The following is a 25,088-nucleotide window of genomic DNA, read 5'->3' as shown; positions in this document are numbered from 1 at the left end:
AGGCTATGTGATTGTGGAGAAGAGCTGTCCCTCCCTAATCCCCTGTGTCTCTTACCATGGGCCACAGAGGCTGGGAGAAGCATCTTCCTCTGCAGAAGAGTAGGTAGTAACTAAGTACAGACCTGCTGGGTGTAAGGGGCCAACTGGGGAGCAGTGAGACTGGGAAGCAAGTCCTCACTCCTTTCTTTGCTGGGTGGTCAGGAATACTGTTGTTTCTCTTCTTTGAGGTGAGCTTTTAGAAGCAGGTATGTGTTCCAGGTACTCTGGATATCTTTGAAAACTGAGGGACACATTCCAGAAGCACCTTTCCCAAGGCTTGATTCTGGAAGGTCTACTCTGGAAAACCTCCCTGAATTATGGAAGTCCCCTCCAACTTCCTTCCACTCTTCCTTTTGCAGATTTGCTAGTCAGTCATGGGGTAATAGCAGAAGGTAGCTGCTGTCATGCTGGTCTGAACTATGGGCAGCAGGGGGTAGGGCATTGCTAGAGTCAGTTAATATGTCAGGCTTTGGACAGGTGAGATGGCTCAGTGGTTAAGTGTGCTTTCTGCATAGGTACAAGGGCCTGAGGGGGACTGAAACCACCTGAGTTTGAATCTCGCATTAGCAGCTGGGTATGGCTACATGAGCCTGTAGCCCCCGTCCTGCAAAGGACAGCAGAGACCAGGAAATGTCCTGGTCTCATGGGAAACAGCAGGCTCAGGCATTACTAAAAGACTCCAGCTCAAAATGAGAATGTGCAGACGAGTGATGGAGTGGGACACCTGATGTTCTGCTCTGGCCACCGCAGGCAAGTGACCCCCATCTCATAAGCAGACAAATCCATGGGACACTGTAAAGGCACGTACATGTGCATACACCATGCACACTCCACTACAGACACACATACACACAAGTGGAGTAAAATAGGTGAGGTCTCCACTGCTCACTGCATGAGTTCACATGGGGCATGCTCAGGTTTGGCTCGGTTGGCCAGGATATGAGTGCAGAAGAGGAGGCAGGTTGTGTAAGAGCTCTTCCTCTCCCTCCCCCTCCAACACACAGATGCACACGCAGTCATACACACAGAGTTACACATAGGCTTATGCATAAACACTCATGTGTACACAGTCCCACAAGGCACACAGTTCAAGAGTAACTCATATGCACACACATCTATGGACTTACACACACACACAGACACAAACATGTGCATACATCATCCTCAAGCCACAGCATACTGGCCAGACCAGAGAAAACTTTACTTTTGTTTCTATCCTGTGCTGGAGATTGCACCCAGGACCTTGCACACACAGAGTATGTGCTGCACCGTTGACTCACACCCTCAGCCCCAAAAGAAGCTTTTCCTAGGAGTTTCCCTGCTCAGTCTCTGACTTTCCCCTTTCCCACCCTTGGATCACCCATTCCACAGTCATCTCTCCTCACCTTAACCCATTTTGTCAGCAGTGAACGTAGGTGGGATTTGCAGGCCAGCCCTTATTCCATGTAGCTTGGAGGAACCACAAGACAGAAATGCCGGTGTGAGACCTTGTGTTGCTGAATACTTCTAAGCCTTTTTCACTTAGCCGTGAAGTCAGATCATAAATGCCTCCTGGCAGAGCCACCATCATCAGGAGTGTACAGGGTAGCAGTTCTCACCACCAAGCCCAGATTGGTGCATGGGTGCCGACCAAGGTCAGCTCTCCTTTGCACTGTAGACTCCCATGAAAGAGAGGCCCATCCTGGGGAAGGAATGGGTTGACTTTTCGTCACTGATGGAGTACTTTATAGGTGAAACAATTACACTCTCCACAGCAGCCTGCCTACCCCTTTCTCACAAATGAGGAAGCTGAGGCACAGTGGCGTTAAATCATCTGTCCAAGTCACATAGCTAGTAGGTGGCTGGGACCCCAGCCCCTAGCTCTGACATCTGCCATGCTAGATGATTGACTGCAGCCTCAGGGACTCTGGCACCAGCTCTTGTGTTAGTCAGTTTTCTGTCACAACAATAGCTGAGATAGCTGACATATAAAGAGAGAAGGTTTATTTGGGCTCACAGTTTTAGTGCATCTAATCCATGAACAGTTGATCTGTTGCTTTTAGGCCTGTGCTGATAAAGCACATGGGGATGACAGCAGGTGTAGAAACATCCTCTCACCTCAAGGCTGGGAGATAAAAGTAAGAGGGAGGGCTGGGTCACACTGTCCCCTCTGGTTATTGTCCTTCAATAACCAGAAGCTCTCCCAAACCCTCACCTCTTAAAGTTTTCACCACCTTCCATAGCATCACTGTAGGAACCAAGCTGTTAACACAAGGTCCTTTAAAGGGAGACATTCCAGCATGAAACTATAGCACCATGCCTAAGGTAGATAGCCCTGTTTCACCGGCTCATTCGGTGAATCATCCCGGTCTCTTCTCAGAGCAGGCACACTTGCATGGGCTCATTCAGCTTCTCTCTAAGGTGATGTAAACTTGGTGGGAAGGTGCTAGTTCTAGGGAGCTGGGCTATGGAAGCAGAGGGTCATAAATGGGAATCAATAGAATGAGAGTGGGAGCTCCATTAGGCCTGCGAACCCTGGTGAGCACCGTTTTAATAGAGCTCTCAGCTGAGTACTGGGGAAGCAGATGGGAGACAACCTTGTCTCTGCTTTCAGGATCTCATCGGGGAGTGTGGGTGAGGGCCCTGGCCCATAGGTTCATGCAGCTGTGGAGGAGGTGCTGCATGGCCGCGTTGGAATGGGACAAGGTCTTGGTCTGAAATTTGTTTTTAGGAGGAGATGCCAGAACAGACTGTCCTGGGAGTTATGCAAGAGAGAAGAGACAGGATGAGAAACAACATGGATGTGTGAGCAAGGAAGAGAGGAGGGGACAGGGAGGTTGAGTGCCAAGACTCTAAGATGGTGTTTTGCAGGTGATAGGAAGCTAGTAAGTATATTTACATGAGGGGTGACATTTTCAGGTCTATATTAGAACACTGGCCTCAGCAGCTATGGCCTGGGCTAGAAGGGACCAGACTTTTGCAAGGGTATTAAAAGCATGTGCTTGTTAGAAAGCCTTTGGCAACCAATAATATCAAGTCTAGCACAATATGGTTAAGCCAGGGAAGAACACAGCATATATATTATGAAGTTCAGGACACATACACATGCATAAAAAATTCTCAGATACTATATTTATCGTGTGTGTGTGTGTGTGTGTGTGTGTGTGTGTGTGTGTGTATGTGTTTGTGTAGGGTCTCTTGCAAGCAAGAGACTCACAAGCAAGTAATCTTAACCATGGAGCCATATTCCTAGGCTCTTCAGGTACTATTTTTCATTTACCTTTTAAATAGGCAAAAAATGTGAAAAGTTTGCACCCCAAATTGAAAAGAACTTGAGGTAACAGTCTCCTGGTATAAATCAGTACAACTCCTTCATAGTACAGTGGGCAATGTCTATCAAAATGATAAACCACTATGAAAACTAATACCTAAAGGACTGGAGATTTGACTCAATGGGAGATTGGCTAGAAAGCACATGGCTCTAGGCTCAGGTCCCAGCACAGAGGAAAAATTTTCAACAAAGGATTGAAGGGGAGGAAACTAGACAAAGTTGTATATACCTGTAACCTGTACATTTGAGAGGCTGAGACAGGAGTACTAGAAAGTTCAAAGCTAGCCTAGGCTATATTAGACCCTATTTGAAAAGAACGGAGGATGGCTGGGGATACAGCAAGTAGCCTAGCATGTACAAGGCCCTGGGGTTTGGTCCATACCACTGACTGATAAATACATTTAAAAGATAAAGCATATGCTTTTTGGCCTGTAGGCTAACCAGCTAAGCCTTATATTGGGGATCTGACCCTCGAGATACACTTGCATATCCATGAAGTGACATATGTATGAGTATATTCTTTTCAACATTATTTGGAAAGCACTGAATGCGTTTATTAATTAGGGGCCAGTCATAAATTATTGAATATCTTGGCAATGGAATATGGTGCATTTAATAAAAGGAAATACAAAGTACTAATAGAGGAGGATCTCCACAATATATTGTATGTAAAATCAAAACTCCACCAAAGTGCTCAAAAGTATATACAAAAGGGGAAACAAGAATTTATAATTAGGCTGGGCGTGGTGGCCCACGCCTTTAATCCCAGCACTCGGGAGGCAGAGGTAGGAGGATTGCCATGAGTTCAAGGCCACCCTGAGACTACATTGTAAATTCCAGGTCAGCCTGAGCTAGAGTGAAACCCTACCTCGAAAAAAAAAAAAGGGAAAAAAAAAAGAATTTATAATTATATCAGTTTGCATAAGTGGGAAATAGATGTGGGAGGGACACATTTCAGTGTATACCTTTTTATACTTCTTATTTTTGAGCCATGCTTAATACTGTTTCACAAGTATATAATACACACACACACACACACACACACACACACACACACACACAAACCCACCACAAATGCCACCAAACATCTGGGGCTGACTTCTGCCAAGAGCTGCTGATTTTCAGTCTCTGGATTCAGAATTATACAGTAGCCATGGAGATGGAAGGGGATAAATTTGAGGACTATAGCGGTGGGGAGATAAATTTGATATAGGAGAGAGAGAGAGCACACAAGCATAGATGGCACCCAGAGGTGGCACCTGGCAGGATACAGCCCCAGTCTAAGATGGGAAGACTGGAGAGAAGTCCTCTGGGGGACAGAGGACAACCTCCAGCCACTGGTGCGGTCCATCCTGGAAAATAAATCAGGAATCAGTTTGCAGTTCCATCCTGTGGTTCTATCCCTAGACCTGACCTTGCTCTGTTTCTCAATCTGTCCATGGAGCAGACGTTTCTGGCTACTAAAGCAGAGTGAACATTCCTCCAGATTTTATAGATTCTGACTCACTAAAGGCTACAGGTCTTCTCAGGATCCCTGGTCACATAGGGGCACCTTGGTTCTGATAATAGGAGGGAGGGTAAAGGGAACTCCAGGCAAGATAAACATGTGGTATGTGGTATTCTTATGATATGTGCAGGGGGATGTGCTGTGTGTTTGGGACACATCAACCCACTGATGAGATAGCAGTCCCCTCAACACACTGCCATGTCCAGGTCTATTGATAACGATAGGGGCTAAAATGAGAAATGGATTAGACAACTTTTGGTGTTAGGAGCTGGCATGGGAAATATGGCCACACTCTTGGTTTTGGTTGTGGCTAGAAAGGATTTGAAGACAATTAATAAATCATTTAATGCCCCGAGTTTAAGTAACTTATTATTATGGGCTGCATATATTTATTATGCTTCACTGAGCAACACTGGCACATTTCCTTTGACTGTCATACATACAATTTGTATGCAATTTGTTTGAGAAGTTTTTTTTTAACACATCTATGAATTATTAACCTGCATTCTTCAGGACAGATTGCTGGAATCCTAGTGCCTTCCCCATCATCCCTTATGAGTCTTGCAAAAACTTCCTGTCACCAAATGATGGCAGTGTTATGACCTGCTGCTAAGGGGCCAGGGAGGCCCGTGGAGTGCTGGCTATCTCCCTGGGCTGGGCACCTGGAACAGGGACTTAAAATGTGTATGAAAGGCTGGCCATGGTGGTACATGCCTTTAATTCCAGCACTTGGGAGGCAGAGGTAGGATGATTGTCACGAGTTCAAGGCCACCTTGAGACATAGTGAATTCCAGGACAGCCTGGGTGAGAACAAGGTCCTATCTTGGGAAAAAAAAAAAGTGTACAAAGAAAACAGACACATGTTTGGGGTGATTGGATAATGCCTGGAGAGGAACTGTGGGTACAAATCTTGTCTTTCATCTATCTATTTGATAGAGAGAAAGAGTACATGGGCATGCCAGGGCCTTCTGCCACTACAAATGAGCTCCAAATGCATGTGCCACTTTGTGCATCTGGCTCCTTGTGGGAACTGGGACTTGAATGTGGGCCATCAGGCTTTAAGCAAGTGCTTTTAACTGTTGAGCTATCTCTCCATCCTCAAAATTTCACCTTTCAAATATGTATGCAAGTAAATGTGGGATCAGAGAGAGTTAGCCCTCTTGTGAAACTGGAAACTGAGTTCATGTGGGAACTTGAAGCATTTCAGACACCAGTGGCCCCAACTGTTTATCATTCATTTGAGGCTGCTAAGCCTGCAGGTACTGACAACTTGCCCCTGGGCTGCCCTCAGCCCTCTGCCCAGCAACTCTCATCCATCTCTCTCAGTCTCTCCCAAATGTAATTTTTCACTGTGCCTCTCAGCCCACATTTCTTTGAGATGCACTGGGAGAGCTTTTTCACATATATTTTTTTCAGGCCTGAGGCTATATCTTGCTTTTTTTTTGGTAGACCAGTACGAAGCTTTTGGTACTGTGACATTTTTAGTTGAATCCTGAGTATATAGTCCCTTCTCACAAAAATTCTCTCCTAAGTGTCTCAGGCCTGAGTTAAAGGATAGTTCAGCTGGGTTGTCCTTCCTCTTTCCAGGTGCCTTTGTTAGCATTTATACAGCACACATCTATGGAGCACATGATGTGGGTTTGTTCCCGTTGTGTGTGTGTGTGTGTGTGTGTGTGTGTGTGTGTGTGTGTATGTGAGACCAAAAGAGAGGGGGGTATCAAAAGGCATCCCTTCATTTCTCCCCACCATCTTGGAGTCCCCAGGCATCTCTGTCTTCCTTTCTTCCCCACTTGTTGGCATCCACAGGTGCCAATGCCTATTGAATGAATGAATGAATCAACTAGGAGTGAATGTAAGCAACTTTTGAATACATGGTCAGTCTAGAAACCTAGCATGGTTAGACAATCAGAGAGACTAATCAGTCAAGTTTTTCTAGACAGCTGAAAGTTTACATCTTAAGGTACCTGGAGGACATTTAACACATTGTCTTTCTAAGCAAAAGATCTTGAACATGGCTAGAGCCTTGCTGGATGACTTGCAGGGTTGCCCCTGGCCCTCTGTCTGGCTCTCTAGACCAGTAGGTTTGCCTTTTGGGAAAGCCCATACCCCTCCTTTTTTGTGATTTCTTGTCAGCGGAGACATGAGATAGCTGATACCTTAGTCTGCCAGAATGCATGCGGAACCATACAAAGGAGTCACATACAAGCAAGGGCTGGAGACTGTCCCTTCTGAATAAGGTTCATAAACTGAGTTCGTGACATGTATTTTGACTGCTTGGAGATTTTTTTAAAAAGTGTTTGTTTCCCAATACTTTTATTCAAGGTTGGATTGATGAGGTTATTGAACAACTAAATCACCAGCTAGCAAGGCCAGGCATTTTTGTCACAGAATCCATGCTGTATCTTCTGGAAGGCTGTGAGTTCAAGCAGTGAATGTTGTCAGCAAAAGCATCCTGTCTGCTTGTTTGCTTTCAAGAGGGTCACACTGATTTAGATACTTTAAGCCATAAGAAGGCAATTTAACTGCAAGAAGGGCCTCTTGGTTTCTGGCAATCTTGTCTGTGCCATGCAAGAAGGCAGCTGCGCATAGCTTTGCTCTCCACCTCTTCCTCTGCCCCTGGAGGGTGCTAGCTCTTCAGTCTGCCACAGACAGGGCTTCGTTTGTGCCTTCCTCTGGGGGGTGTCTCAAACCAACCTTTCTGCAGCCCGACAGAGGGCCCTCTGAGCAAGCCCTGCTTCCAGAGGGCCTTTGGCCCTCTCCATGTGTGGGCAGAATCACTGGGCCAGGCCCCCAGCCTCTGCCACCTGCAGGCTCTTTTGCTGGCAGATGCCAGGTGGAAACAGTCAGCTGCACAGGAGAAATTGTTCTGGGTAGTTACTGCTAGCAAGGGACCACATTCTCTCTCCCTGCCATCAGAATAATCTGTCCTCTGCTGGAGGCATCTCAGAGGAGCAATGAGCAGGTGAGGCTTGGCAGATGGCACTGCAGCCGGGGCAACTCAGGGATGGAGGGCAGAACTGTGGCCCTGCCTTGGTGCAGGAAGCCCTGCCTCAGGGTCTAGTGGCCCAGTGGCCTGTGCAATAAACCCAAAAAACCTCCCCCCACCCAGTTATGCAGAAATTAGACCTCCTTAGGAAAGTCATGGTTTTCCTACTCCGTTTGTTCTCAGATTGGTGTTATACCCTGGAGCCAGATTAGTGGCTAAGAACAATTGGAAACAAATGCTCTTTCAGCATCCTGCTGCGATACAGGGATCCAGGTAGGGACACCCACCAAGTGGTTGCTTTCTCCACTGAGCCACCCCCTCTGCAGAGAGCCAGCATCCCAGAACAGTTTCTTTGCACACCCGAAGTCTCTCATCACCAGCTAGTACTGTACACATCTGCCTAACCCCGGCTAAGCAAGCTGGAGCCCTGCTCAGTTATTTATGAAACAATATTCAGGATCAGCCCCGGGAGGCAAGTTGGGAGATAATGAATGAGCAGTGGCATGATGCTGTTTGGAGAGGCCTGCGGCTGGCCTGCTAGAGTGGGGGCCGGTTTGCTGAAAGCTCTGTAGGCTTTCCCTGATGCCCTATGGTGAGTACCTTCTCTAAGGTGCTCTAAGGCCTGCTCTGGATTTAATACCAATTCTTCTCCTTCCAATACTGTTCTGAGGAAAGCTAGCTAACCCTATTTTCCCCTCTATGTGGATGTATCTGGATGTATCAGCTATAGAGATCTGTTAATAGGAAACACTTGAGAACATGCTATAGTCCCCCCCACCTAGCTGCAGGATTATACTTAACTAGAAAACTTTAGGTTCCTTAAAGTCAGAGCAAAAGATGTGCTGTTTGCCACTGATCCCCAGCCTAGTGGAAGCACACACACACACACACATTTTGGGCATGAATGAAGGGAAATCCTGGCCTGGCTTCCAATCCTTGATTCCTTTAATAAGCCTGTTCCATGTCTCAAATGTCAAGGGAGGAGGCAGGACAGATAATCTCTAAGACTCCATCTAAGTTAGGTCCAGCTGCCCTGTTCTGCCGTGTGTGTGTGTGTGTGTGTGTGTGTGTGTGCGCGCACATGATACACACACATGTATATGTGTGTATTTTGAGGGAGGGCTTTAATATGTGGCTCAAGCTAGCCTGAAACTCATAGCAATCCTGCCTGTGCTTCAGTAGTGCTGAAATTACAGGCATGAGCCACCATGCCCAGCCATGCCCTGTTCTAACTCTGGCTTCTGCTCTGAGCAGGCTCCAAGCTCCCACTTGCCCTCTTCTATGTCGGGGTCCTGGGCTGGTGAGTGCTGCCTCTATAGCTGAGAGTCCTCTGCCCTGGTGACACTGGCTTAGTCCTTTTCCCACTCTGGGTCTTATTCTTTGCTGGCAGAGTCCCTGCTCTGCCTGCGCCATTTCCCCTGATACATCTTCAGATTGTCACTTTCCTCTGCACACAGCTGAGAATGCCCTCCAAAGTAAAACCAGATGCCTCGTAAGGACCTGTTAGCACAAAGACATGCATTTGTTCTGCCCTGGGCTGCCCCTCCTAGGTAGGCTGTATTTACTTTTCTTTTGGAGCCAGACCCCTCTCCAGAGGGGACTTCAAGGGCCCCTTCACTTCTAACCAAATGAGGAATGTCCAGGGTCATCCTGCAGATGGCCCTCCTCCCTGTGTTGTGCGGCCTTTGTTCCCTCAGACAGAAGCAGCTACTCCCCCTCCTCCCGTGCTCACAGCTGCTCTCGCTTCCTACGAAACAACACCCCCCACCAGAAGAATATTCACTTCTGTCAGAGACAGAATCTTAACTTCTTAAGGTATATCATAAGATTATTTCATTTTTACTCTGCCCCTATTTTGCAGGCAAGTCAGGAATAAACATCTAGCTTTATTTGAGACCAAAAGATATATTGGCATTTAATCCAAAATTTCTTGGAACTTTAGCCATTCTGATTGAACGTGCATCCAGTGAACATCTTTTCCTCTGACTTGTAACCTCAGGGGACATGGACAGCCTTGAAGTCATACACACTAACACCATTCTGACTGAACTTTTTTCTTTTTTCTTTCTTTTTTTTTGCATGTGCATAGTATGTATGTTGTATGTGTGATGTATGCACGTATGTGTGCTGTTGTGGCACCCTATGCATTATTCACCCACTGCACTTCATCTGCTCACCTGCAGCAGGTGTGAAAGAACACCATGTGTTCCTTTTTCTCACTCGCCCACCTGTCCCACCCTTACAATGGAGTCTCTTACTGATTCTGGAGTTTGCCACTTGCCCCAGGGATTCTCCAGTCTCTGCTTCTTGTAGGACTGGAGTTACAGACGTGTGGCCATGCTCAGCTGTTTACATGGGCTCTGAAGATTTAAACTTAGGTGGTCTAAGGCTCCCTCAGACCCTCATGCTTATGCAGGAAGCATACTTAACTGTGGGCCATCTTTCTAGCCCCTCTGAATAAAATTTTGAGGGGTTTGCTTTTCAGGCCCTGAGACCTCAAGGTTACCCTTGCTCTAATCCAGACACTTGGTTCAAGAAATGTGAAAATTGAGGCCCAGAGGGTTGGAGTGACATGATCGGGATCCCAGGACTGAGAGGATGGAGGCATTCCCTTGTATTGTCAGACTCTTGCTCACACACCAAAATACTCGTGATCACATGAGATTAAGTGTTCTAAGACACTCATCTTTTCTCAGCCTTCTGTTCTTTCCCTTTTTCAATTTCCTGCATGTCATCACTAACTATGGCATGTTCCTGGACTATCTCTCATTTCAAACTAGAGATCTCCTCCCCTTCTCCCACCAGCCTCCTCCTCCTCCTTTTTGATTTATAATCCCCAATAATTTATGTGGTGGTTTGAATCAGATGTCCCCATGAACTCATGTGCTTTGAATGCTTGGTCCCTAGCTGGTGACAATTTAAGAGGTGGAGCCTTGCTGAAGGTGTGTTGCTAGGGGAAGGTTTGGGGTTGTCATAGCCCAGCTTCCCCCTTGCCAGAGCTCAGTTCACTCTTACTCCTTTCCATTAGCTGCTGTAGCAAGAAGTGTTATCCTGCCTCTGATCTACCATCCTTTCCCTGCCAGGCTAAAGCTTCCTTTTGAGATTGTAGGGCAAGATAAACCCTTTCCTGCTACTAGCTGCTCTTGATCTGGTATTTAGTCCCAGCTATTCAAAGATAACCACACCAATTTCCTAAGTCATTTCTACCAAATCTCTTCCCAGTACCAACCCTGCTGAGTTACCTGGGTTTAGGTGCTACCACAGAAAGTTGGCCTGGCAATGTGTGCCCTTGGAAGCCTTCTATGCTTCCTTGAAACCTCTCTTCTGAGTTCCTCTTCTGTGGTTGTAGGGACCCCAGACCTCCTGTTCTCCCTGACAGTAATCCTTGGCTTTCCCTTATCCTGTCCTGGGGTTGTTAAGCTCTTCCTTTTCCTGCTCTTTAAAATCCTGTACTCTTGTTTTTCAGATAAAATTGGGAGTACTTGTCACACATACACACACGTATACAGACACATGCAAATAAGTTGAAATTTACCATCTTAACCATTTTTAACAATGGGTCAGTGGGATTAAGTACATTCACATATTTGTGCAACCATAAATACCATTCATCTGCAGGCCTCTTCATGTTGCAAAACAAACTATGTCCTATTAAATTAACTCCACCCTCAGCCTTTATTACCACCATTGTGCTTTCTGTCTGTATGAATATGGCTACTTAGGTATCTCATAAAACTGGAATCAAAAAAGTATTTGTCCTCTTGTGTCTTGCTTGTTTCACTTAGCACAATCTCCTCAAGGTTCATCCATGTTATAGCTTATGTCATATATTCCGTTATACATATAATACCATTTTGTTAGTCAGCTGTCTGTCACTGTGACACATTGCCAGAGAAAAGCATCTTAGTAAAACAGACAGTTTATTTCGACTGCTGAATTCAGAAGTTTTAGTCTATGGCTACCTGGCCCTGGTGCTTTGGGTCTGAAGTAGTACAATGTATAGTAGGAGTGTGTGGTGGAAAAGGCCTGCTCACCTCATGGTAGCAAAGACCGAGGAAAGCCAAGGTCTCATTGTCCCTTTCAAGGGTGCATCACCAATGATCTAACTTCTTTTTACTAGGTCCTACCTTCTATAGGTTCTAGCACCTTCCAATAGTGCCATAGGCTGGTGGTCAAGTCTTCAACACATGGGCCTTTGAAACTTTTCAGATCCAAACTATAGCAGCAACACTTTTCTTATTATCCCTGGTCAGTGGACACTTGGGTTGTTTTCACCTTTTGGCTATTTTGGTTGAAAGGATCATGTGTGGGTCTAAGTATGACTCCTTCTCCCATGACTGGATTCTGGTCCTAAACTCTGTCATTAACTAGCTATTTGACCTTGGCCAAGTCATATAACCTTTCAATGCACTGGTTTTGTGACTCATAATGAAAGAGGGTTGGCCATTCAGGACCACAGCCACAGGTAGCTATTGAGTACTTGACACATGATTAGTTGAGACCAGAGACTGCATTTTCCATTGTATTTCATTTACATTAACTAGAACTTTCAAAGAATCACATGTGGCTAGTATGTACCTGTGACTACAGACAATGAGAGCAGGAACTGCAGAAGTGCAGAAGATAAAAAAAAAAAGTGCATAGCTAGCCAGTGCCTGGCACATAGTGAGTACTCAGTGAGTGCTTGCTATTATTAGTCATTCTATGTCTTCCTTTCCGGCCCAGCACACCTGATGGCCCTCAGTGACGCCCCACTCTGGCTGTCCTGAGTCACCTGGGGGAGGCAGGGAAGGTGTTGCTGCGGTGGTGCATGTCTGTAATGAGCTTTGCACTGAATGTTTCTGGTCTGCTACTTTCCCTGGAGGGTCATGTGAGCTGGAGTGGTATGTGGCCTGCTTTGCAAGTGATTAACATGGTGTAAGCAATCTTCATAGAGAGAGAAAAAAAATCCTCCGTTGGTATTCCATTATTCTATTAGAGTTTCAGAGCCGGGATTAAGTGGACATGATTTCTTCCTATGGGCCATTAATTTTGTTTTATTGCTGGTCTGATGGCCATTACCCTTTTTTGCCAATGCATTCCCCCATTAGGTTTGTACAATTAACAAAATATGTGCTGTTAGGGCTTTGATAGGAAGAGTGGGATGGAAATAAAGGGAAGGGTGCAGCCTCCATTGAAGTGGGGGTAGAGAAAGGTAGGAATCCATGGTGGAGCCTCGGGAATTAGGGGGTTCTGGTCCCCTTAGCACCTGCCTTATGGCATTCCTGGAAAACTGCAGAGCCCTTTCTGGCTCTGCCTCAGCTTGGAAGGAGGAGAGGAGATGAGGGATAATGCTTACTGGGCCCAGATGGGAGCTGTGCTGGTATTCCTGGCTCTCCTCCCTCAGCCTCTAGCTGGGTACAGCACAGAAGAGAACATCACACCCCACCTGCCTCACACTGTCACCTTGAACCTCAAACTCCTCAGGAGGCAGAGGGAGTCAGTCTCTAGGTGTCTAGCTCTGTGACAGGAGAGAGTTCCTGGCAACACCTGCTTTTTCTCTAGGGTACAAACAAGAGGATCTGTGCCCAATAAAATTTTGGGGAAGGCTCACACTCAAGGTCCTGCAGTGATCACCATGTGAAAATGCAAGACTGGCACGGTTATTCACTTTTTTGGTGAATAGACATCTGCATTTTAAAATTTGGACTTTTTAAAATGTTTCAGTGTGGTCAGAATTTATTAAAATACTTGACAAGGAAGAATCATCAGAGGGCTGCCACTTGGCGGCCTCTACCTGACACTAAGTCTTGGAATGGTTTTAAGGAGAGGTGGATAATCTGTGTTGCAGAATGATCCCTGAGAGGTAGGGGATGGGTGGGTGGAAAGAACAGGGTGAGGCTAGAGGGTAGGAGACCACTTATAGTCCTTGTACTAACAAGTCTGGAGAAGGAAAGCCAGCCCGAGATGGCCAGTGACAATGACATAAGTAGAAGGGCAGTAATATCCTGATGGAAGCAGTCAATCCCAAGATGTCCCCAGGCCCAGTGTTGCTTGCCCTGTGTGCAGCCGTTCCACTGGTTGACCTCTGTAGATGCCGGGCCTTTCTGTGAGTCCACACAGTCTAGTATAGATGGGTCTTTCTTTTCTGGGCTCAGAGAGCAACTCATAAACTTCCATCCACTGTTCAGAGATTAGAAGCATCTCTAATTCTTCCTCTCAGGTAGCTTAATTATTAGGGTTAACCCACCAGTGCTTAGATTCCTTATAGGGCTTCCAGTTCACACCTACACTTATAGGCACATGCTCAAGATAGAGGCCTGGCCTGGGCAGGGTGTGTGTGACCTAGCAACCTAGTGTTAAATCCTTTGTAGCTGGGACTCAGACTGCCTAGGGCCCAGAGGGCTAATGTTGGGTGTAGAAGTATTATTTATGTCCACCAGGCTTAGTGGAAGGCCAAGCAGTACCCTCAGTGCCAGTGAGTAAGAGTCACACATATTACAGCCCTACATATTTAGTACCAAGTAATGATATGTTTATTTAGTTACTCAGTTTCTATGTAAGGTGGAGCCTGCTGGTCAGAGGATATACAATGTCTAACTGATAATCTCATGGGACAAGTATAAGCAGCTACAAAATGTTGGTGACAAAGGACTATAGGTGAAACAACCTGGGGACTTGAGCATGTGGCAGTGAGATGTTCTGTATGGAGGCACAGGGTCTTGCAGGTATTTCCTTGTGAAATGGCCTGGGCATCTCAGAATTTCCCACTTGTTTTGTTCTCCTCTTAAGCAGTTCAATAAATGCTGTGCATATGTGATCTAATTTAGAGTTGTTTCTAGTCTCTTCTTCCTCATAGAGATGTGAATATTGAGCTTCAGAGAAAGTTAAAAGTCAGTAAGGAATGGACCTCAGCCTGAACTCAGAGCTTTCTAGCCCCAATAACTTTACTCTTAGTAGAATGACCCACTGAGCTCCCTTAGCAAGAGACTTAGCACTCTCCCTGGGAACTAACCAAAGCCAACTCAGAGATGTATGGATTTCAGGTGGAGTTTTGTTTTCAGGATCACATAGTAGTCCAACTCTATCATTTTTAGATGAGGAAACTGAGACATAAAGTACTAAGCAGCACTTTTCCAAGACTAAGCAGTAAGCTAATGACAGAGTCATGGCAATAGCCCACCCACCCCACGACCACCCCATGATCTAGTGCTGCCTGTACTGAACCTTGGCTTGTTTACGTCAATGTCATCTCCATCCTTCCAAATTACCTGGATGCCTGCATAGCTGTCTAAGGATACAAAGTTCTGCACAAGTATTTCTTAAGAGGAATTTTCTTTCTATTTGTTCCCCATCTTTTTCCCAAATAAACATGACCAACCATTCAACAACTCCCTCTTCATTTATCACTTCAAAAATTCCCTCATCTCTATAAATGTGAGTGGTCAATCTCATTTGTGATTCCATATTATCTTTAAAGTGAATAAGTCAAGCTGAAGTTCTAATTCTTCAGCATTGCTGAAGACCTTTGACATGAGAATCTGGAAATATCACAGCCTTTTGGCTTTGGAAGGCCCTAAAATGGATCATGAATGTATGTATGATGGTTCTCCACTAGTGCATGGTGAGGAGGGGAAGATAATGGATAACATGGAGAAGTTGCTATTTGTACACACATGTGTGTATGTGTGAATGTGTAAGACAGAGAGAGACATAGAAACAGAGATGGAGATAGAATCAGAGAGAGAATGAGGCAGAGACAACTGGAGACAGAGATGGAGATAGAGACAGTTGGAAACAGAGCAGAGAGTCAGAGTTGGAGAGAGAGAGTATATCCCTTTGGTGATGCTTTAGTTATTTGAGGAATGACCCTTAATTGTGAGTTTTTTTTTAACTTTCCTTTTGTGGGTTGAATTCCATTATGAGATGATGAAGAAAGAAGACATAATGAATATTTCATCAAAATATAAGTTTTCAAATGTTTTCAACACTTTGCTAATGGCTAAAAGCCAAATCTGGGATAGCTTCTCACCCAGTATAGGAATTTCCTTCTGTGCTGGAAATTGCTACCTTTGGAGGAAGCCCACCTCGTTTCTGAGTAATTCTCATTATTAGAGAATTCTTATTGTACTGAATTGAATATTGGCTTCCTGGAACATCTGCAGTTAGTCTTCATGCTACCTTCTAGAACAATGCAGACCTTCCTTCACATGGTTTCTTTAATGTCTACCATGAAGGAGGGGGTCATGATGCTTTAGGCAATATGACCCTAATAGAACTTTTGTTAGTCCTGTTTTACAGATGAAAGACTACTATCCAGAAAAGTTAAAGAGCTTGTCCATGGTCAGGTTGGGATTGAAATTGTACAATGTGATTCCAGACCCTATACTTTTAACTGCAGACCTTTAACCCACACTTTTAATCGCTATATCTCTCTCATCTCCCTCTTTTACTCAAATAGAACCAATATGAACCAATAAGTCCAGAGAGGAGGGCATCACCCAAGCCTCATTCAGATACTGTCTGCCATTAAGATCTTATTTAGTGAGACTGGCTACAGCACCACCTGGGCTTATGCTTAGCTCAAATGACCCAAGATCATGTTGTTGTTTTTGTCTTTCAAACTAGTTCACCCCCTTCTGTTTTTGAACTTGATCTTTGAGTATAAGAGCCATGTTTTGTATGTATATACTTGTCAAATCTTTTTCTACAATTTTATAGAGAAAATGGATTTGCATGTGGACACAGAGTATAATTAGATGGTTTCGAGTAATGAGATTGTGGGCAATTTTTCCTTACTTTCTACTTTCACTTGTGGTTGTCATAATGTGTGTTGCAAGAAATAAAAATTGGCAAAGGAGAAGATGGGTGTTCTAGTTTGGATCCATCACTCCAGCTTGCTCAGTGCTTTGTAATTTTGGTTCTGTCCCTCTAGCACTGCAGGCTCCCTTGCCAGTATGACACTAGTGCACATGGGAAGTCCACCATGTCTTCTAAGTTGCTCGGGTCTCCGATGGGCAATCCCAGAGAGCAGGAAGCCAGCACACAGTTCCATGTAACTGAATCTAGAGACTGTGTACTGAGTTCATGTAACACTCAGAAATAATGTGTAAGTAGTTGAGACTAATGCACATCACAGCCATTTTCAACTAAGAGCTGGTTCTGGGGTGCTGGTTATAAATTCTGGTTGGAGTGAACAGAGTCAATCACTCAAGCTTCCAACAGACACTTTCTGAGAACCTGACCCATGTGTTGGGCAATCTGCTAGGCTCTGGGGATGTAACAATGAATAAAATGTAGTCTCTTTCTTCAGTAACTTACAGTTAGTGGTGTGTCTTGTTTATGGGGAACCTCTGTGATCTGTGGACCATAAGCACACAGATATAGGTATACAGCCACAGAAAAAAAGAAGTCTCCCCAACTGGAGGACATCATGGATAAGGGGGATAACTTATTTCCATGACTACATCTTACTATTTACATCATATCTGAGTCTTCTAACTGAAATTCCACCTTTCCCCAAATGTTTATTTTGTTGTAATTAAATGGAACATACAGAAGGGCATGGGAGAGGGAACTATATCCTATCACCTCCTCACAGGTAAAAACCTAGGCCTGATCTCTCTTGCCTGCTAATTCTCAGAGTCCTATTGGCCCGTTGTACTTACTTGGCATCATTCCTTCCTTTGGTCTCCTTCAGGGAGACCAACCTGTTGCATTGTCCTGGGGTCGCCCATGTTCCTCTCTCCTTGCCTTTGCTTAGATTCTCCTCTTTGCCATGCCTTCCATGTTAGGTATATTCCCATCAATACAACACAATATTAGAGACAATTAAAAAGAGAAAGATTTATTTTAACTCACGAATTTGAAGGTTCCAGTCCATGGTTGGTTGGCCCCATCTCTTTAGGCCTATGGCAAGACAGAATATCATGGTGGTGAAGTAAAACCACTCACCTCATAGCTGAGAAGAAAAGGAAGAAACCAAGGGTCATATAATCACTTTCAAGAACCCCCAGTGACCTAAAGACCTCCTAAGCCCTGCCTCTCAAAGGTTCTAACACCTTCCAATAGTACTACGCTGGCAACCAGGAGTTTAACATATGGGCCTTTGGGGGGTACATTATTCATCCAAACTCTCTCCATCCTCAACCCTCTTTTTCACCCCCTCATCAGTTGAATCTTGTGCCTATCTTGTGCCTATTCAAGTCTTCCAAGGCACCACTCAGACACATTCTACCTCCCCATAAAAATTCCCTTGAGTATTTTAACTCCTTCCACCTTTGTTTTTTTCTGGAGAGGGAATTATGGCTTCTATCAAACAGTTTAACACAACTTCTTGTGTAGTTGTGTCTTTTTAGGTGTTCTTTCAAATGAGCAATCTTCGTTCCCCAGTGAGGTGGTGGCAACATTTTTATACTAGGACTTGGGGATCTTAGCAAGTGTACATCATGGAAGAGATAGACCCCTGATAAATGTATGCTGCTTTTTCTTTGAATTTTTGTGTGAGGGGGCACGTGTGTGTATATGAATGTGGAGGCCAGAGGCCAATAGTGGGTGTCTTCCTTGGTCTCTTTCCACTTTTTTTTTTTTTGAGACAGGCCCCTCACTTGAACCCAGACCTCAGCACTTTAGATAAACTAGCTAGTCAGCAAATCAGGCCATTTGATCCTCCTGTCTCTGCCACCCTAGCACTGAGATGACAGGCACGCATCACCACATCCAGCTTTCACATGGATGCTGGGGATCCAAACTTAGGTTGTCATGCTTCCATGAAAATCTCTTTACCCGATGAACCATATCCTCAGTCCTATTCTACCATTTAAAAAGCAACTGGTTTTGTACAGAAAGAGAATTTAAAAAGATGTCTTTGATTTTTCCATTTTGTCCCCACCATTCCTCTCAATGTACATTTTCCTCCTTGCTCAACTGGTCTCTTCACTTTGCTAAGTTCTCCTGTGACGATGCTTTTATTTTTCCTATAGGGCCAGTTTTTTTTGCTTGCCTTGCCTAGACTGTAAGCTCTCATAAGGGCTCCTGAGCTCTGCCTCCCTGCACAGGGTCTTCCACCAGGTTAGAGACTCCAGTAAATGGTTATTGCTTTGGACAGCTTGGGGCACTCAACCATCATGAACCAACTTTTTCCCCCTAAGGTTCCTGTAGGGAAGTGGCTGAAAATCAAAGGAAATGAGGCATGCAGCAGGTAGAAGAGAGCACAATCCTGGTTAGCTCTTTATTAAAAAAAAAAAAAATAGTAATACTCACTTTGCACCTAGATCCTTTTGCAAGGAAACTTTCCCACCCAGTGCTGTGGGCACAGGGCTACCAGCCCCAGCTTTGCTCTTGAGTAGGTCTACCTCTGGGTGGGCCCCATGCCCACCTTGGCTCTCATCTCCAGCAAAATCTTACCCAGTCTATAAAGATGTTCTCTTTTATTGGCAGGTGAAGTCTGGAGCCGAACTTTAAGGCTTTCTGTTCTCCATGCTGCTCACTAGAAAAGAAGCTGTGAACTGTAAGTAACATTGACTGGCGTTTTCCACACTGAATCAATACAGTTATGGGTTCAGGACAAGCCTTGAACCTGATCTTTAACAGCAATATATTGTGCGAGAGAAACCCTGAACAATGACTGTGTCAGAATGTAAAATACAGTGGAACTCTAATTAGATTATGCCTGAATGTGGCAAAGAGGCCCTGTAATATGACATGCTATTTAATTAGACTGTATTGATTGGACATAAAGGTGGACTTGATGTGTTATGTGTGTCACGAAGGCTCGGGAAGGAAGCTCCCAAGTTTGCAAGAATAACCTTACCCTCAGCCACGTCTGCCTGCGGGCTGAGCTTGCGCTGCAGGGAAAGGAGGAAGTGGTAATATCATACTCAAAACTGCGCCAAGGATATAGCCCACACTTGCTCTTACAGCTGGCTATTTCTACGGAGGTATGAAAGAGACAAAAGGAAATACTGATCGAGTGCTTCCCTTCCATCAGCTCTGTAGGAGCTCCACCTTACACTTACACCCATAGGTTCATGTTGGTGCTCCACGCCTGGCAAGAGCCTGCCCACCTGTGGGACCTGGCTAAAGTGCAGCCTCCTCTGTGGAGCGCTTTTTGGTAGCCCCAGGTAATTGTGACTTCTCCCTCTTCTGGGATTCTGCTACATTGGCGCTTTCCTGTGCTCTTCTGGGTGGTGGGCAGGGGAGGGTCTTCTGGTAAGGGAGCTCTGGGATTCCTACTTAGCTTGCACGTACCCTCTGCCTGGTTGCCCGTTGGTGAATGTTAGCAAGTGACTGAATTATTCTGGGCTAGCATGGCTTCTCCACTTTGCTTCTGGGACTACTTGAGGCTAAGTTGCTGCTGCTTCTACGACTTTGATAGTACATTGGCTTTCAACCAGTCCATGGAATTATAAATGATTAACCGTTATCAGTGCACATCTTCACCTCTGTGTAAAAATAGATTGACTGTAATGAGTATTTGAATAAATCATAAGAATGGCCGCCGTGCGATGGGCTAACATCCTGCCGATGACTGCCCGGTGAGTGAGCAGGGCGCCGGCCCTCTGCCTAATGGCCTGCAGTTCAGTACTGGCCGCCTGGGTGAGTGATTGACGGGCCTCTGCTCCCAGGGCACCTCCTCTGCAGCCCTTGATCTGGAGTGGTCAGATCCCCAGGCTGAGGGGGCAGGGAAGGGTGCCTCCCTTCATCCTGTTCCAGGAAAGCCTGCCTAGAGATGGAGCTGATGGCAGGTGGGGGAGCCAGAGCAGAAAATAATGACCTCTGTGAGAATCGATGTCTCCTCACACCGGAGGTTAGAGGGACCTCATAAGTCAAGTCAAGTATGAGGAGCAAGCTGAGCATGAACCTTAATGAGAGCTGAGAGTGGGGAAGAAATGGTCCGCACCTTCCCTCCCCATTGTGGAGGACAGCTGGGCATCCTGGATACTGGGCCACCACACCCAGCAGAGAAAGTTCATTATCAGACATGTGCTTGGGTCTGAAGTGAGTTTCCCCAACAGCAGGTCCTAGTGCTCTGTGATGGGTGGGATTCAAAGATCTTTCAGGCAGTAGTATGCCAAGATATGAGGATCCTGCCTTTTGGAGAGCAAAGAAGAAGGGGAGGGGGCTGCAGGCTCATAACATATAGGGAGTAGGGAAGGAGATAAGAATAGTCTCAAGGTTCAGAGGGAAGTCCAATGAGGGCTGGCTTTGACTGGAAAATAGACATTCCAATATCATTCTAAGTGGTGTCTTAGATACTAGGCTGTGTAACAAATTGTCCTCAAAACACAGTAGCTCAACATGTATTCTACATACATAGTCTGTGACTGAGGAATTCATATGGGGCCTTGGGAACACAGCTTGCCTCTATTGTAACAGGGCTGGGATTTCAGCTGGGGCAACTCAAAACAAAGCTGGGCCGTGGAATTATCCATGTGCTTGTCTGGACTTTGAAGCTAGCTGTTGGCTGAAACATGCAGCTGTCAGACAGTCTCTTCCTCCCAATATGGCTGCCAAATTCCAAGGAGAAGCATCCCAAGAAGAAAAGCAAAAGCCAGCTAGAAGCTTTGTTGCCTTTCATGACCCACTCCCTGAAGTCACACATACCACCCACATTGCATTCTGCCCATTAGAACAGGTATGAAGGCCCATAACCCCCACTGCCTCTCAATAGGGTGCCAGTATTACACTGAAAGAAAGATAAGGCTGAAAGGACATGTACACAGGCATTCCTCCTCATCGACACAGGATGGTTCTCAACACCCTACAGGTGCCAGAATCTGCAGATGCGAACACTGGCATATGTAGTATCTTCATAGAGCCTATGCACATCCTCCTGTGTATTTTATTTTATTTGCCTTTCATATTTATTTTTATTTGAGACAGAGAGAGAGGGAGAGAGAAAAAGAGAGGAGAAAAGGCATGTCAGGGCCTCCAGCCACTACAAATGAGCGCCACGCGCATGCACCACCCTGTGCATCTGGCTTACATGGGACCTGGAAAATCAAGCCTGGGTCCTTAAGCTTTGCAGGCAAGCTCCTTAACTGCTAAATCATTTCTCCAGCCCCTCCTGTGTATTTTATTTTATTTTTAAAATTTATTTTATTTGTTTGAGAGAGAGGGAAAGAGAGAGAGGGAGGGAGGGGGAGGGGAGAATGGGCATGCCAGGGCCTTTAGCCACTGCAAACAAACTCCAGACATATGTGCCACTTTGTGCATCTGGCTTACGTGGGTCCTGGGGAATAGAACCTGGGACCTTTGGCTTTGCAGGCAAGTGCCTTAACTGCTAAGCCATCCCTCCAGCCCCTTCCTATGTATTTTTAAAAAATACTTCTACTTATTTGAGAGAAAAAGAGAGAGAAAGTGAGTACAGGCACACCAGTGCCTTCTGCCACTGCAAATGAATTCCAGAAAAGCCATTTTGTCATCTGGCTTTATGTGGGGCCTGGGGAATCAAACCTGGGTTCTAGACTTTGCAAGTATGCACCCTAACCACTGAGTCATCTCCCCAGCCATGTACTTTAAATCTTCTCTAGATTACTTGTAAGACTGCATAAAATGTAAATACTGTGTAAACAGTTGTTGCACCGTACTGTTTTAGGAATAATAACAAGAAAATGTCAGTATTTTTGAAATATTTTCTATTTGTGGTTGGTTGTGTGACACAGCCTCCAGAGTTGAGTTCACTTTATGCCACTGCACCCATCTTTGGAGACCGCAATCTACTACAACTGCTAGTGATTTGATATAACTGTCTTTACCTATTTCCAAGAAAAAGTGAAATTAACTTTCTGTGGGGTAGGATGTGTTCCCTCTGGAAAGCAGCCTTAACCTTGGATAAATCTGACTGTTACTTGTTTCAGAGTGTCTAAGTAGAAAGAGCTCCCCCAGGCCAAGCTTGACTTTTTTCCAGTAGGAATGTGGTGACGCTGGGAGGTCCTATGCTGGTGGAAACCTTGGCCTCATGGACCATCTCAGTGTGACTTGGTCCAGTTTGCAACTCATAGTGTGAAATATGACATCTCAAGGGCCCTAAATCTGTGACCAGAGGATCCACATGCATCTGGATCTTTTGTTTATATCAAAGCTTCCCACATCTTCACTGTCATGACTATCAAAGCTGGGGTAGGTTTCAGCCAAAGATCAAGGTTTTAAAAGCTACAAGGAAACCAGACACAATGTAGTACATGATCTCAATGTGCCTATGACAATGGGAGGCAGAGCCAGAAGAATCAAAGCTCACAGGCCAGGCAGTCTGACATTTATACTTACAAGAGTCCCTGTCTCAAAGAAGGTGGAAGAAGAGTATGGATACCTCGGGGTTGTCCTCTGACCTCCACATGGACTCTGTCACAAGCATACACCCATATATGGACATATATACACACATGCAAATAAATAATTTTTTAAAAAATTAAAATAAATACGTTGATATTGTATATATGTAAGCACAATGATTGAAATGGGGAGGTAATATGATGGAGAATGGAATTTCAAAGGGGAAAGTGTCGGGGGGGGGAGGGAAGGAATTACCATGGGATATTTTTTTATAATCATGGAAAATGTTAATAAAAATTTAAAAAATTAAAATAAAAAGCTACAAGGGTAGGTAGGGCATGGTTGGCTTATGCCTATAGTCCCAGTACTCAGGAGGCTGAGGTAGGAGGATTGCTGAATTTGAGGCCAGACTGGGCCTATAGAGTGAGTTCTAGGTCAGTCTGGTCTAGAGTGAAACTACCTCAAAAGAGACAGAAAAGAAGAAGGAGGAGGAAGAGGAAGAGGAGAAGGAAGAAGGAGGAGCTACAAGGGACTTGCTGAGAATGGGGAATCTGTCAGTTGCTTCCTAGCCCTTAGGCCCTCTTCTTGCCTCTGCCTCACTCTGCCCTGGAAGGCCATGCATGCCCCCAGGAACAACCTCCCTTTCCAGGTGCTGGCAGATATTGCTAAAGTTCTAAGGGAATATGAATGCTTTGGCTCCCTAGTTGTGACCTAAGGGAATAGAAACAAAATCCCAGTCACCAGAGTGTACTAACAGAATAGTCTGTCTTACCAAAGGGCTGAGATCTAACAGTGGCTAGTAGCAGAAGGGAAGAAAGAGACATGAGGCCTTGGTCTTGATGAAAAGGTACTGGACATTGGCTTTCTTCCACATTATGTCAATATTAATATTGATTAAGTAATGCTTATTGGGCACTTCCTACATGCTGGGCACTATACTAAGCTCCTGGGTGCATCTTCTCATTGCTCCCCACTTTATGTGATCCTGTTATTATTTCTGGATGTGGAAAAGAAGAGAAGGCTCAGGAAATAAGAGAAGTAACTTAGGAAGGAAGTTTGCAGAACAACTGAAATTCAACTTAGAACCCTATTATCAAGACTTATACCTCCTCATTATTTGGCCAATGCAATTGTCTACATGTGTTAAATTCACATAAACTCTAATAATATGTACAAATAATAAATGTTAATACATTTTTTTTAAAAGAGTAAAACCTGGCCAGGCATGGTGGCACACGTCTTTAATCCCAGCACTCAGAAGGCAGGAGAGGTAGGAGAATCACCATGAGACTACATAGTGAATTCTAAGTCACTTTGGGCTAGAGTGAGACACTACCTCAACAACAACAAAAAATGAAACATAACCTTATTTTATGCTCCATAATGTCTGATGACATCATCCTCACCATCACCTTTAGTTGTCAGATTCTAAATCTGCAGGTGAGAGCCTGGGAACTTCCTTAGGTATAGTTAAAACAGGCCCTCTGTATGGTATGAAAGTATGGAATGATTTCCTATTTTTCCCCATTTATGAAATTTAGGTCAGGAAACTAATGTTTAATCTGGGCAGGTGAAGGCAACAGATTGTATCTACTTCCCAGGACTGTTGTGGAAACTTCATCAAATCCAACTAACAGTGCATGCATAGCCATTCCTTGCAGTGTATGTACTCAGTAAAGGTTCAGACATTTATTTCACCCGTCATAAAGAAAAGAGGGAGCTGGAAAGAAGATCCTTCCTTTCCATTGCTGCAGAAAGATGGTCAAGAATCTAGCCTTGAACTGTACTTGCCATAAAAGTTCACTCATAAACTATTGATATTTTAATAATACACATTAGCATCTTGCCCTTTGACAAATGAATATTGAATGAGCAATAAAGAGGCAAAAAAGTAACTAGGTACACCCCTTGGGAGAAGCAAGAGTCTGTGATGATTATTCAAGGGAATACCCCATTTCCAGAGATCTTGTGATTCAGCTCTCTCCCCCCAG

General features: G+C 45.0%; 1 protein-coding gene across 3 annotated transcripts in view; it reads left to right on the top strand.

Annotated features, from left to right (window-relative positions):
* Positions 1-25,088, top strand: part of Pknox2 (PBX/knotted 1 homeobox 2) — a 315,376-nt gene that overhangs the window by 70,698 nt on the left and 219,590 nt on the right. For all 3 annotated transcript variants that reach the window (XM_045145311.1, XM_045145309.1, XM_045145310.1), the window contains exon 2: positions 19,261-19,330. The gene's annotated coding sequence lies outside the window, so the exon portion shown is untranslated. The remainder of the gene's footprint in view (positions 1-19,260; positions 19,331-25,088) is intronic.

This window comes from Jaculus jaculus, chromosome 3, assembly GCF_020740685.1.
Source record: "Jaculus jaculus isolate mJacJac1 chromosome 3, mJacJac1.mat.Y.cur, whole genome shotgun sequence".
In the NCBI taxonomy this organism is placed as follows: domain Eukaryota; kingdom Metazoa; phylum Chordata; class Mammalia; order Rodentia; family Dipodidae; genus Jaculus; species Jaculus jaculus.
The sequence above is the reverse complement of the archived record's forward strand: the minus strand, read 5'-3'. Positions and strand labels throughout refer to the sequence as shown.